We start from the raw sequence: 12317 nt of genomic DNA on the forward strand, positions 1-12317 counted from the left end.
TGAACCCAATGTGTCTTTCATGCATGCCTATCCTGCGGCAGTGCAGCTCCTGTAGAAAACTATTTTGCCTGAAATGCAATTTTTGATAAGTCAACTTTCGAATGTGATGCAAACTACAAATAATAATCAGACATTGCTATGATAGCCAGGAGCGGGGATACTGATTTGTTCACAAGCCTTCTTATGAGAAGGTGTTTGTGTGTCTGTGTCTCCCTCTGCATGTGTGTGTGTGTATACCGATCTGGGATGAGGGGAATACTCTCCCCCTAACTCTCAGGGAAAGGCAGGATTGGAAGTTTGGACTGCAGTGGGTTTTGCAAGCAAGTACAAAGGCAAAGGAGGCAGATCCACACTTAAAGGAAGCAGCATCAGCATTCTTTGGACTGGGATTCACGCATGTGCTTAGCCCTCTGTCAACCAGGTGCAGATAGACAGAGCTCTGAGCATGAGGCTCCCTTATGTCTCTGCATCTGGTTTGCAAACATCTAATTGGTTGGGAAAGTCCCTGGAATGGCTGGGTGAGGGGTGGCCTGTGATGTCTGTGGTTATGGGGGCAGGTGTCCGTGTGACTGATTGTGATCACACACACACTATTCTCCCCACAAGAGGCCTCTGCCTCATTCAGTGCAGAGCATGTAAAGCACAAGGGCCCCAGTTAAGGTTGCAGGGGCGACTGTAATTTTGGCTATTCCTACCATCTGAGTGCTTGACTAAGCAACCTTAATAATGTTCATTTAATGTCAAAAACATAATCAGAGGAATGTCTAGCCCCTTCCATGGGGAGATCTCAAAGCGCTTTACAAGGCAGATGAGACAGCAGGTGCAGGGACCTACCCCAGCCACAAGCAGAAGCTTGGAGACTTAGAGCCTGCCTCCTCGTCACTGGACCTTGTTATCGCCAGCAACCTGGCTGTGCTGCTGCAGCGCCCTGGTGGCTCTTGGGGCTGCTCCCGTGTAGGAAGGGTGCTGATGGGACCGGCTGACTTCCCCTGAGGCTCTATACAGGGAGTGAGCCCCCCATGGGCTCTATACAGGAGCTGGGTCCTGCCACACAGAGGACCCTGCTCCAGTACCCCTTGTCGCAGTGCAGGGTCGTCCCTGTACTGTGAGCACACCCAGGAGTCCGCCCCCAGAGCGTACCAGTCCAGAAGAAGCACGGCCCCTTTAAGAGCCCCAGCAGCACCTTCTGGGACCTGAGTTGGCTCGTGTACCCTGCGGGGCGGCTGGGACTGGCACAGGCAGCATATCCCTGGGCAGCGGAGCATCTTCAGTGCTAGGCATCTCCAGGACCTGGTGCAGGCTGAGCACTCAGTGCAGCTAAGCAGGGAAGTAGCATAAGAAGTAAGCCCCCTCCCCTCCCATAACTGGAGCCCTGGGTGTGACAAGTTGTAGGGTCTAAAATTCTATGGGCTGAGTTCTCACAGCTGAGGTTGCCATTGGGTGGGCATCAAACCCCTGCTGGGGAGGCGGCAGGGAAGGGGCAGGCAAGCATTGGCACGCTGTCCCTCCCCACTTTGAAGAAGCTGCAATCCTGAGTCAGGCAACAGTCCAGCTGGGGCCTTATGGTTTGGGAGGGGCAAAGATCTTCCCGCAGGCCTTGTCTACACTACACAATTAAGTCAATTTAAGTAGTGTAAGTACGGCGGTTTTTCACGTCCACACTACCCTCCTTCTGCTGGTGGTGTGCGTCCTCACCAGGAATGCTTACGCTACCTGAAGTGGGGCAGTGTAGAGGGCTGACAGCTTGAGTTGTTAGCCCCATGCACGGCTCACCGCTGAAGTCTTTCAACCGTGGGGCTGACAGCTCGGGGTGTGGGCATGGCTCCAGCTGTGAACCCTGTGAGCAATGTAAATAACACACTGTCTACATGGCCACTGCCTCACCCTAACTACATCAACCTAAGCCCTATGCCTCTCATGGAGGTGGAGTGATTTGATCGGTGTAGAGGGCAACTTACATTGGTGGGAGCAACGTTGTAGGGTAGATGCTTACAGTTAGGTCGAAGTAAGCTGCCTTATATCGACCTAAGTCTGAAGTGTCGACCAGACTTCATAGCCACGGCACAGAGGTGCAAGCACCTTAGGAAACAAAGTATCAGTGACCTAGATTTGAAATGCTCAAAGCCTGTAGCTACACTAACATGGACATGAAGAACTTGGGGTCTGGGGCCCCCTGTCCTCTGAGTGGTTGTGCATGGTGGATTTCAACTCTTATGTTATTTGTTAGGCATCATTGGTACCTGTCCCTGCTCCAATTGAAGCCTCTTCCAGATCTCTTATTGATTTCACTAGGAGCAAATCTGGGCTGCAAATGAGATAGACTCAGTTCAGACTGATGATATACTGCGTGAGCAGTTGCTAGTGGCCCAGACACAAAACTGTCCCTTTAAAATCTTTCCCTATGTTTGTACATCTTCCATTCATGCAGTGGAAAAGCTGAAGAATGGGCTAGTTGTTACAGTGGGTGACTAGAAATCAGGAGAGCTGTGTTCTATTTCCAGATTCGCCATTTATTTCCTTTGGTTTACAGTAAATAATTGGCAAAGTTTCTCCATCTATAATGTGGTGAAAATAATATTTAATCACACTTACAAAGAGCTTTGAGATCTTTGGATGAAAGGCACTGTATAAATGGTAAGTACTGTTGTTTTCCTTGTACATAGGGACAATAGAGGCATTAAGACCTGCGGCATGACTGAGAACAGAATTATTCCTTCTAAGTGTGGTTTAGTGGGAGGTTTGTCTGCTCATGGACTAGGATTGTATAGATGACCAAGTTTTCACATTTCTTTATCTATGGAGAGGACTAAATATGTTTTTTTTTGGGGGGGAAGGGCAGGGGGAATGAACAGAGAATAGTGAAGAGTGAAATGAGTTGTAGCCTTATTGGCTTATAATCAAAGTGTCCCCTACTTATTAGCTTATTAGAAATCAGTGGCAGAAGCTATTTGTTTTATTTATTGGGAGGGCTCTTGGACAGTGATTTGAAGTGGTCTGAAACTCTTTCCCCCTGGAAATTTTTGAGTTTGAGGCTGAAAATCCAATGATTTCAACAGAAAACACTTTCCATGAAAAATTTTGTTTAATCAAAAACCCCATTTTCCATCGAACAACAGTTCTGATGGATTTTTTTGACCAGCTCTAATATTGACCTTGTTTCAGAAACAGCTCCAAAAGTCTGTGTGTACTATTTGGTACACTGTAGGAGAAGATTAGTCAGGGCTGGAAAAATATGTCCCGTGGATCAGATGCAGTCCCAAACAATTCTGTCATGAGATCTATGGCCACTCTTATCTTTAGTATGGAGCTATGCTCTCCAGATCCCATTATGAAATGATGCAGGTTGCCCTATAGTGTCTATACGCTACACTTACATATGAAGAAGCAGCAAGGTCCAATGGCTAGGTTACAGGACCAGGCCTCGGGGAGCTTGGGCCTATTCCCAGCTCTGCTATAGACTTGCTGCATGATGTTGAGCAAGTTACTTAGGTTCCTAACTTTAGACATCTGATTTTCAAAGCTGCTGAACACAAGCTGTTGATGCCAATGATGCTTATCCAACAAGCATGTTGAAATCTGCAGATGAAACGGTAAGATTATTATTGGATAAGAGCAATTTTTTTCTAGCTACTGCTATTAATGTGTGGCTTTGGGGCTAGTTGCTACTACAGTGCTCAGCTAGGCAAAATTTGATCATCTTTGGGACAGGGATTTGGCTCCACTGACCTATGTAAACGATATAGAGACATATATTTGTGTTAAAGATTGAAGGCCTTTTTGGTCTAAATTTGTATTTTAAAATCCCTTCCTTGTGCAAAAATAGCACAGAGATTATTAGTAAAATGCTCAGTAGAGTCTTGAAAACTGTTACAAGAATGAAAATGTGTGGGTATCTTTAAACATCTATTTGTAAGACTAGATAACTGTGATGTGGTGAAGTAACACAATTTGCATTCTAGATTCACAAAGGTCTCTGCATTGATGTGAAAACATTATACTGAAAATATTTGAATGTTGATATACTCTCAGTAGAAGTCAGTTTACTTGTAAGGATGATTTAAAATAAAGTCACTTTATTGGCAAGCTTTATTTTAAGCAAAACATAAAAAAATAAAAATCTGATGAATTGGGCAGAAAGCCTCGGGTTGAAACTTCTTATGTGACAGAAGATATGGACAAGAAAGAATCCAACAGCAGTTAGCTTTAGGTCAGGAAATGGTGAAGGTCAAGGATTCTTTTTGATCTTTTTGTTTTTTCCCTTAAAACCGGCAGAAAGAATTATTTTAAACTTGACGATGAGCAGTTGCTTCCTGAATTATCACCTTAAGGTAAACAGGAACATGTCAAGGTCAGGTTCAGGCTTGCTTGAGTTCACTGGACCATATCAGATAAAATCTAGGAGCAACAAGACGCTTTCAGGTATGTTCTAAGTCAATCCAATAAGAAATGGTTCCCAATAACATGTCGAGTTTTATAAACTTGTGTTGTACAAGAAACAGGAGAAAGAAAACCCTTAGCAATCGAAAGACATAGCAAAGGAAATACATTAGTAGGTTTAGGAGGTATATATTTTGCTATGTTTAAAGCTAGCATTTTGAAATATGTAGGACTTAATGGAATATTTTGAACAATTTTTAAGCCAGTTTTGATTTATTGTAACATTTCATTGGTAAGTTTTGGAACATATTATCCTGATCCAAAGTTACTTCCCCCTAAAAGGTTACTAAAAAGGCTTGTATTTATTCTTGTGTGTTACTTTAGACTAGTTGCCTCTGGGTAGTGTCATGTGATACTGATTAATTTGAAGCCCACTTAGTTCTATGGAAATAAAGTAGTAGTGATTTGTAAAAAAGCAAAGCCGATGACCTTTAGTGGCTTGGAGTGTGTTAACAAGTAATTAATAATCTTTTAGGTAATGGCACTGCTGTCATCCTAGTGCAAATGACTAAACAAGTATCTTAGAAAAATATAAAATTTAGGGGGGCTATTCTGAAAAAGGTTTATATTTTACACTTTTAATACATTTCTGCAGATTGTGAAAACTGCTTGTGATTCAGATGGTCTCCTCGCAACACACAACTCTGGATCAGAGAATTGGCAACATAGCTTTGCCTTTAGGACACTTGGAGCAATGCCCCACCCAAAAATTATAGTAGATTCAAAACAAATCTTTTATCTTAGTTCTGTATGTCATTTACCTGCATAGAGCTTCCACCTTACTGCTTTCCAGTGCTGCAAACTCAGTAGCACCCCAGTAAAAGGCTTGAAGGAAAAAGTAAAGAGCAGGTGTTCAGTAGTTGCACATCACTGTGCATCCCAGTAGCCACAGCAAAGGGCTAAAGAGCACTTTCAGAAATGTCCTTAATGAGAACACATGAAGCTTATAAGCAGACAGAGAGAATTATAGAGCCCCATGTAAAACCTTGACCAACTGCCACCTTTGGCGCTTAGCTCACAATTGGAAATTATGTCTCTTTCAGCCTCTCACTCTCTGTTGAGAGGCTCCATCAATGTATAACTACTGACAAAATGGAGCATACTTAGAAAGAACAGGCAATGTTGATCTAACCAGAGGACTCTTAGGGCCATATGCAGTCTTTGATGTGGCATCAGTTAGAGTTGGGTTCTGGACTGATGGTAGTATATGGCCCATAATGATAACTTCCTTCCATCCCAGAGCTCTTAAGGAAAACTGTATCAGCCTTGCTCAGCCCAGAAATCATGAGGTGAATACATTTAAATAAAATAAAATATACAATTGAAATTGGCATTTCTTAGCGTGGTGCTGGAGGCAGCCATCTTGCTGGAAATCAAAGCCTGTTGGTCATAGGGAGGGTAGGAATCCAATCATAACTAATTTCCAGCTTGTTGTAACATTGGTCTGACTGTCAGAAGAAACAATGACAAAGTTAAATGTATTAAATACTTTTTCATAGCTGTTCAGTCATTACTGTCACACTGTCTGGAGTGGCTCATGACCATGAGTGCCAACCTCAGGGCAGACTGTCAAGAAGCAGGGCAGAGACCCCAAACTGGTTGTATATTCTATAATTAGATTTCACCAACCCAGTAACAAATGTGAACTCCTGATGCACTGTAACAGTCTTACCATGGAGTCACGGATAGGCCCCTTGAGCATTCCAGATCTTGGCACCAGGCAAGCTGGATTTAGTGATAATTGGTTGCTATACACCAAAGATCACAAAATATTCAGGTGGCTCCCAGTCCCAAGGGACCAGTCACTTTCCCCAGGTCAGCTTGTACCTTTGATCTCATATAAAAGACAATGCATGTAGCCAATCCCATAGTAAACCATCTAATAAATCTAAGGATTTATTAACTAATAAAATAAATAAGGGAGTTATTATAAGGTTAAAGCAGGCAAGCATATACACAAATGAGTTACAGTCCATGGTTTTAAAAGTTGACCTAATTGTAGTAATATGTCAGTTCTGAGTGTCTTTTACGGCTAACTCAGGTTGACCCTGGGGATCTCTACTTCTGTTTCATGGCTTTGGCCCTGTGAGAGTCCAAACAGCAAGAGAGATGAAAAATTTTCATGTCAAACTGTCTTTATTTCCTTCTTCCAGAATTCAACCTGATGGGACAAGCCCTTTTACACTTAGCCTCTTCATGGTGTGAGGAGATTGTTAGGGTTCCCTCCCCACTCTGAACTCTGGGGTACAGATGTGGGGACCTGCATGAAAGACTCCCTAAGCTTATTTTTACTAGCTTAGGTTAAAAACTTCCTCAAGACACAAATCCTTCCTTGTCCTTGGATGGGTACTGCTGCCACCACCAAGTGAGTTAGACAAAGATTCAGGAAAAGGATCACTTGGAGTTCCTGTTTCCCTAAAATATCCCCCTAAGTCCTTTCACCCCCTTTCCTGGGGAGGCTTGAGAATCTACCAACCAAATAGGTAAACCAGGTGAGCACAGACCTTGGGTTTTTAGGACACTAAAAACCAATCAGATTCTTAAAAAGCAGAACTTTATTATAAAGAAAAAAAGTAAAGAAGCAGCTCTGTAAAATCAGGATGGAAGGTAACTTTACAGGGTAATTAGATTTAAAACACAGAGGATTCCCCTTTAGGCAAAACTTTAAAGTTACAAAAAACAGGGATAAACCTCCCTTTTAGCACAGGAAAAATTTACAAGCTAAAACAAAAGATAACCTAATGCACCTTGCCTTGTTTACTTACACTTTTTGTAATATCAGAGACTTGTTTCAGGATTGTTTGGAGGAGATGGATTTTCCTGATCTGGTGCCTCTCTGCCTCCCGAGAGAACACAAAGAAACACAAACCAAAAACCTTTCCCCACAGATTTGAAAGTATCTTCTCCCCTTATTGGTCCTTTTGGTTAGGTGCCAACCAGGTTATTTGAGCTTTTTAGCCCTTTACAGGGTAAAGGAGGGATTTTATGCTATCCTTAGCTGTGTGTTTATGACAGGGATAATTAACAATGTGTTTGTATTGTGATGTTTCACAATTGCCCATTTGGTTTTGATAGACCTTCTTGATGGGCAGGAGATGATACCTTCTGCCTATGTTCACAGTTTCAGGGCAAACATTTTTTACAGTTATAAAACAAAAATTTAAATATTACCTTTTAGCATGTGATAAAGATATGTGAGATTAATGCATACAGCAACTTACCAGCATTTCATAAAGTCTAAACACTAAACACATTGCTATAAGTTCAATACCCACCTTAACCATACTAACGCACAGGTGAAACAGACTGGTTTCCAGCAATGAATTTGTCAATGCTCAGCTGAGGCTTAAAGCTTTGGCAAGATCTGGCACCTGGTTTGCCAGTGTCACAATTACTAAAGCAGGTCTGAACCTGCTTAGTCTGGTTTGGATCACAATTTTTCCCTTAGGCCTCGCATAATGTTAGAGTTAAAAAACAACAACTTTTCAGCAAGATGGACACTTCCAGTAGCAGGCCCCAAAATGCCAATTGTAATTACATTTTAAAAAAAATGACATTTCCCGGTTTATTTATTATGACAACTGCTTTCTACTTTGTGATCTCTTAAACTGCTTAGCTGAACAATATGGTTGCAGTTTGAAACTTTAAAAAATGTTTCTTGCTTATTTTTCTATAAGCATTCCTAGACTGTAGAGTATGGATTGCAAAGTTTGCCAGTATTGATATTTGTATCCACTGGTTAATTGTGAGTATGAGGCCCTTCAGGGCTTTTAGCTTCATTTCACAGTCAGACTAGTTCTTATGAAAAAAGAACAGTTCCTAAAATTCTTCTTCCTCTTCTTCTTTTTTTTTAAATAGCCATCAGGTCTCTCTATTTAATAGGGTGTTACCATATTGAGAGTACAATACCTATAACATCTCATTTCTAGTGATTTGGTTAAATTGAGTGAAATCTCTGATTACATATTTAACAGACTATGCCTGTCTATTAAATGCTAATATTAAAAAAAAAAAGTTGGACTGAGGGACTGGTTTATTGCAGGTGGATATACTCTTAGTATTGAATAAAAGACCACCAAATATTTAAGTATCTTTTTGACCTCTATCTGTTTTGCTAGGTACATTATTGGTGTGTTGGTTTGCTAAAATTCTTTTTATTTCAGCCCAAAATAAAAGGGTACCAAATAATTTTTGACACACCATGAGACTTTACTGATATTTTAGGCACTGCCTGAAATTCCTCTGTAAAGGATGGTGCTTTCATTTTTATTCAGGAAGCTTCTTTAAATGCCAAAAAGGAACTGAACAATTTGTTAATGGACACAATGTTATTTGAACACATAGGCATGACTTTATATTTCCAGAACCCTGGTTATGAGCAAATATCTTTGCTGTATTCAGGAGATGCATCTGGAACAATCTCTATTGCAACCTAGGCCTCACCCTTACTGTCCCCAGCTACTCTGCTAGGAAAATCTTAGGGGAGGGGAGTTAGTTGCCCGATTCCCACTAATTTCTATGAAAATTGGGTATCTAACTCCCTTAGGCCCCTTTGCAAGTCCAAGCCTTTATTAGTTTTAAAACTTATTTCTAATTTTTTTGGGGATGATCTTCCAGTAAAACTTTACACTGGAAGAAGATCTGGCATTTGAAATTTTAGGAGTGTTGGTTTTACCTGGGGAAGTTGGAGAAGGCAGCTCTGGTGAATGCACATTTGTAAATACAGTACAGGGTTTAAAAGCAATGATGTTTACTGTTTGATTTGCCCTGAAGAATTGGGATGCATTCGCGGCCAGTACAGCTACTGGAAAAGTCAGTTCACATGTCTGGGGGTGGAGCGGGAATCCTCCAGGGACATCTCCATGAAGCTCTCCTGCAGGTACTCTGAAAGTATTCTGGAATCACTGCAGCACAAAGCATGGTAGTGAATGGTCCTCGGTTTTGGTCGTATCAATCAAGCAATCTTCAGTCTATATCGTTCTGTGTTAGCCTCAGGAGAGTGATATCATTCATGGTCACCTGGTTGAAATAGGGGAATTTTTGTAAGGGAACAGTAAAAGGACCCCATTCATGTTGGGCTGTTTGCGCTTGGCTAAAAGGGATCATTCCTGAGAATAGCCACACAGTGAGGTTGGGAAGGAGGTGTGTGCTGCACATCCACCTGAAAACCGCAGCCCCTCCTTTTAAATGTGAAACCGAACCCATTGCTTGCTATGGGAAAGGATGGCGCTGCAGTTTGAAACCATTCCCACATGTTATGTGTAAGAAGCCAACCCCACGTACCCTTTGCCTTACCATGGCTGCATGAAAACCAAATTCTGTTGCCCAGCCGTGTGTGATGTGTCACCATACCTGCAGGCGCTCATTATAAAAGGCAAAATGCGACCTTGTACCTAAAGCACATGTGCTGTCTGGTGCAGCTGCAGGAAAGCCAACAAGAGCACAGACCTCCGCTGGATCCATTGTACAACCGCCTGCCCTCCTTCCCAAGTTCCATATCTTCCTCACCCAGATGCCCAAGAACGTGGGGGTGGGGTGAGGAGGGGAGGCTCTGGGCACCCAGCCACTCCAGAGGATGGCCCAAGGAACAGAAGGCTTTCATTCAAATAGTTTGATTTGTAGTGTGGCTACAATAAGCAATGTGGCCTTGTCCTTCCCTCCTCCCGCACCCCACCCCACCCGGGCTACCTTGTCAGTTATCTCCCTTTATTTTTTAATTAATAAAGAAAGAATGCATGGTTTCGAAACTATAGTTACTTTATTCCGAAGGGGGGAGGGTGGTTGGGTTACAGGGAATTAAAGTCAACAAAGGGGGCGGGTTTGCATCAAGGAAAAATACACAGCTGTCACACCGAAGCCTGGCCAGTCATGAAACTGGTTTTCAAAGCTTCTCTGATGTGCAGTGCAGCTTGCTGTGCTCTTCTAATCTCCCTGGTGTCTGGCTGCTCAAAATAGGATGCCAGGTGATTTGCCTCAACCTCCCACCCTGTCATAAACATCTCCCCCTTACTCTCACAGATATTATGGAGCACAAAGCAAGCAGCAATAACAATGGGAATGTTGGTTGTGCTGAGGTCTGACCTAGTCAGCAAACAGCACCAGCAAGCTTGTAAACGTCCAAAGGCACATTCTACCACCATTCTGCACTTGCTCAGCCTATAGTTGAACTGCTCCTTACTACTGTCTAGGCTGCCTGTGTAAGGCTTCATGAGAGCAAGGAGTAGGCTGGGTCCCCAAGGATAACTATTGGCATTTCAACATCCCCAGTGGTAATTTTCTGGTCTGGGAAGTAAGTCCCTTCTTGCAGCTGCTCGAACAGCCCCGAGTTCCTAAAGATGCGAGCGTCATGTACCTTTCCTGTCCATCCAACGTTGATGTTGGTGACATGTTCCTTTTGATCCACCAGTGCTTGCAGCACCATTGAGAAGTACCCCTTGCGGTTTATATACTGGTTGGCAAGGTGGTCCGGTGCCAAGATAGGGATATGCGTTCCATCTATTGCCCCACCACAGTTAGGGAACCCCATTGAGGCAAAGCCATCCACTATGACCTGCGCATTTCCCAGAGTCACTACTCTTGATAACAGAATGTCAATGATTGCATTGGCTACTTGGATCACAGCAGCCCCCACAGTAGATTTGCCCATTACAAATTGTTTCCCGACTGACTGGTAGCAGTCAGGTGTACCAAGTTCCCACAGGGCTATCACCACTCACTTCTCAACTGTCAGGGCAGCTCTCATCTTGGTATTCCTGTGCTTCAGGGTTGTGGAAAGCAACTCACAAAGTTCCAGGAAAGTGGCCTTACGCATGCGAAAGTTTCGCAGCCACCGTGAATCATCCCATACCTGCAACACTATGCAGTCCCACCAGTCTGCTTGTTTGCTGGGCCCAGAATCGGCATTCCACTGCCATCATGGAGGTCCTGGTGATGTCAAGGAATTATGACGTGATTGGAATAACAGAGACTTGGTGGGATAACTCACATGACTGGAGTACTGTCATGGATGGTTATAAACTGTTCAGGAAGGACAGGCAGGGCAGAAAAGGTGGGGGAGTAGCACTGTATGTAAGGGAGCAGTATGACTGCTCAGAGCTCCGGTACGATACTGCAGAAAAACCTGAGTGTCTCTGGATTAAGTTTAGAAGTGTGAGCAACAGGAGTGATGTAGTGGTGGGAGTCTGCTATAGACCACCGGACCAGGGGGATGAGGTGGATGAGGCTTTCTTCCGGCAGCTCGCAGAAGCTACTAGATCGCATGCCCTGGTTCTCATGGGTGACTTTAATTTTCCTGATATCTGCTGGGAGAGCAGTACAGCGGTGCATAGACAATCCAGGAAGTTTTTGGAAAGCGTAGGGGACAATTTCCTGGTGCAAGTGCTAGAGGAGCCAACTGGGGGGAGCTTTTCTTGACCTGCTGCTCACAAACTGGGAAGAATTAGTAGGGGAAGCAAAAGTGGATGGGAATCTGGGAGGCAGTGACCATGAGTTGGTTGAGTTCAGGATCCTGACACAGGGAAGAAAGGTAAGCAGCAGGATACGGACCCTGGACTTCAGGAAAGCAGACTTCGACTCCCTCAGGGAACGGATGGGTAGGATCCCCTGGGGGACTAACATGAAGGGGAAAGGAGTCCAGGATAGCTGGCTGTATTTCAAGGAATCCCTGTTGAGGTTACAGGGACAAACCATCCCGATGTGTAGAAAGAATAGTAAGTATGGCAGGCGACCAGCTTGGCTTAACGGTGAAATCCTAGCGGATCTTAAGCATAAAAAAGAAGCTTACAAGAAGTGGAAGGTTGGACATATGACCAGGGAAGAGTATAAAAATATTGCTTGGGCATGTAGGAATGAAATTAGGAGGGCCAAATCGCACCTGGAGC

Source organism: Caretta caretta, chromosome 3 (assembly GCF_965140235.1).
Source record: "Caretta caretta isolate rCarCar2 chromosome 3, rCarCar1.hap1, whole genome shotgun sequence".
Lineage (NCBI taxonomy): Eukaryota > Metazoa > Chordata > Testudines > Cheloniidae > Caretta > Caretta caretta.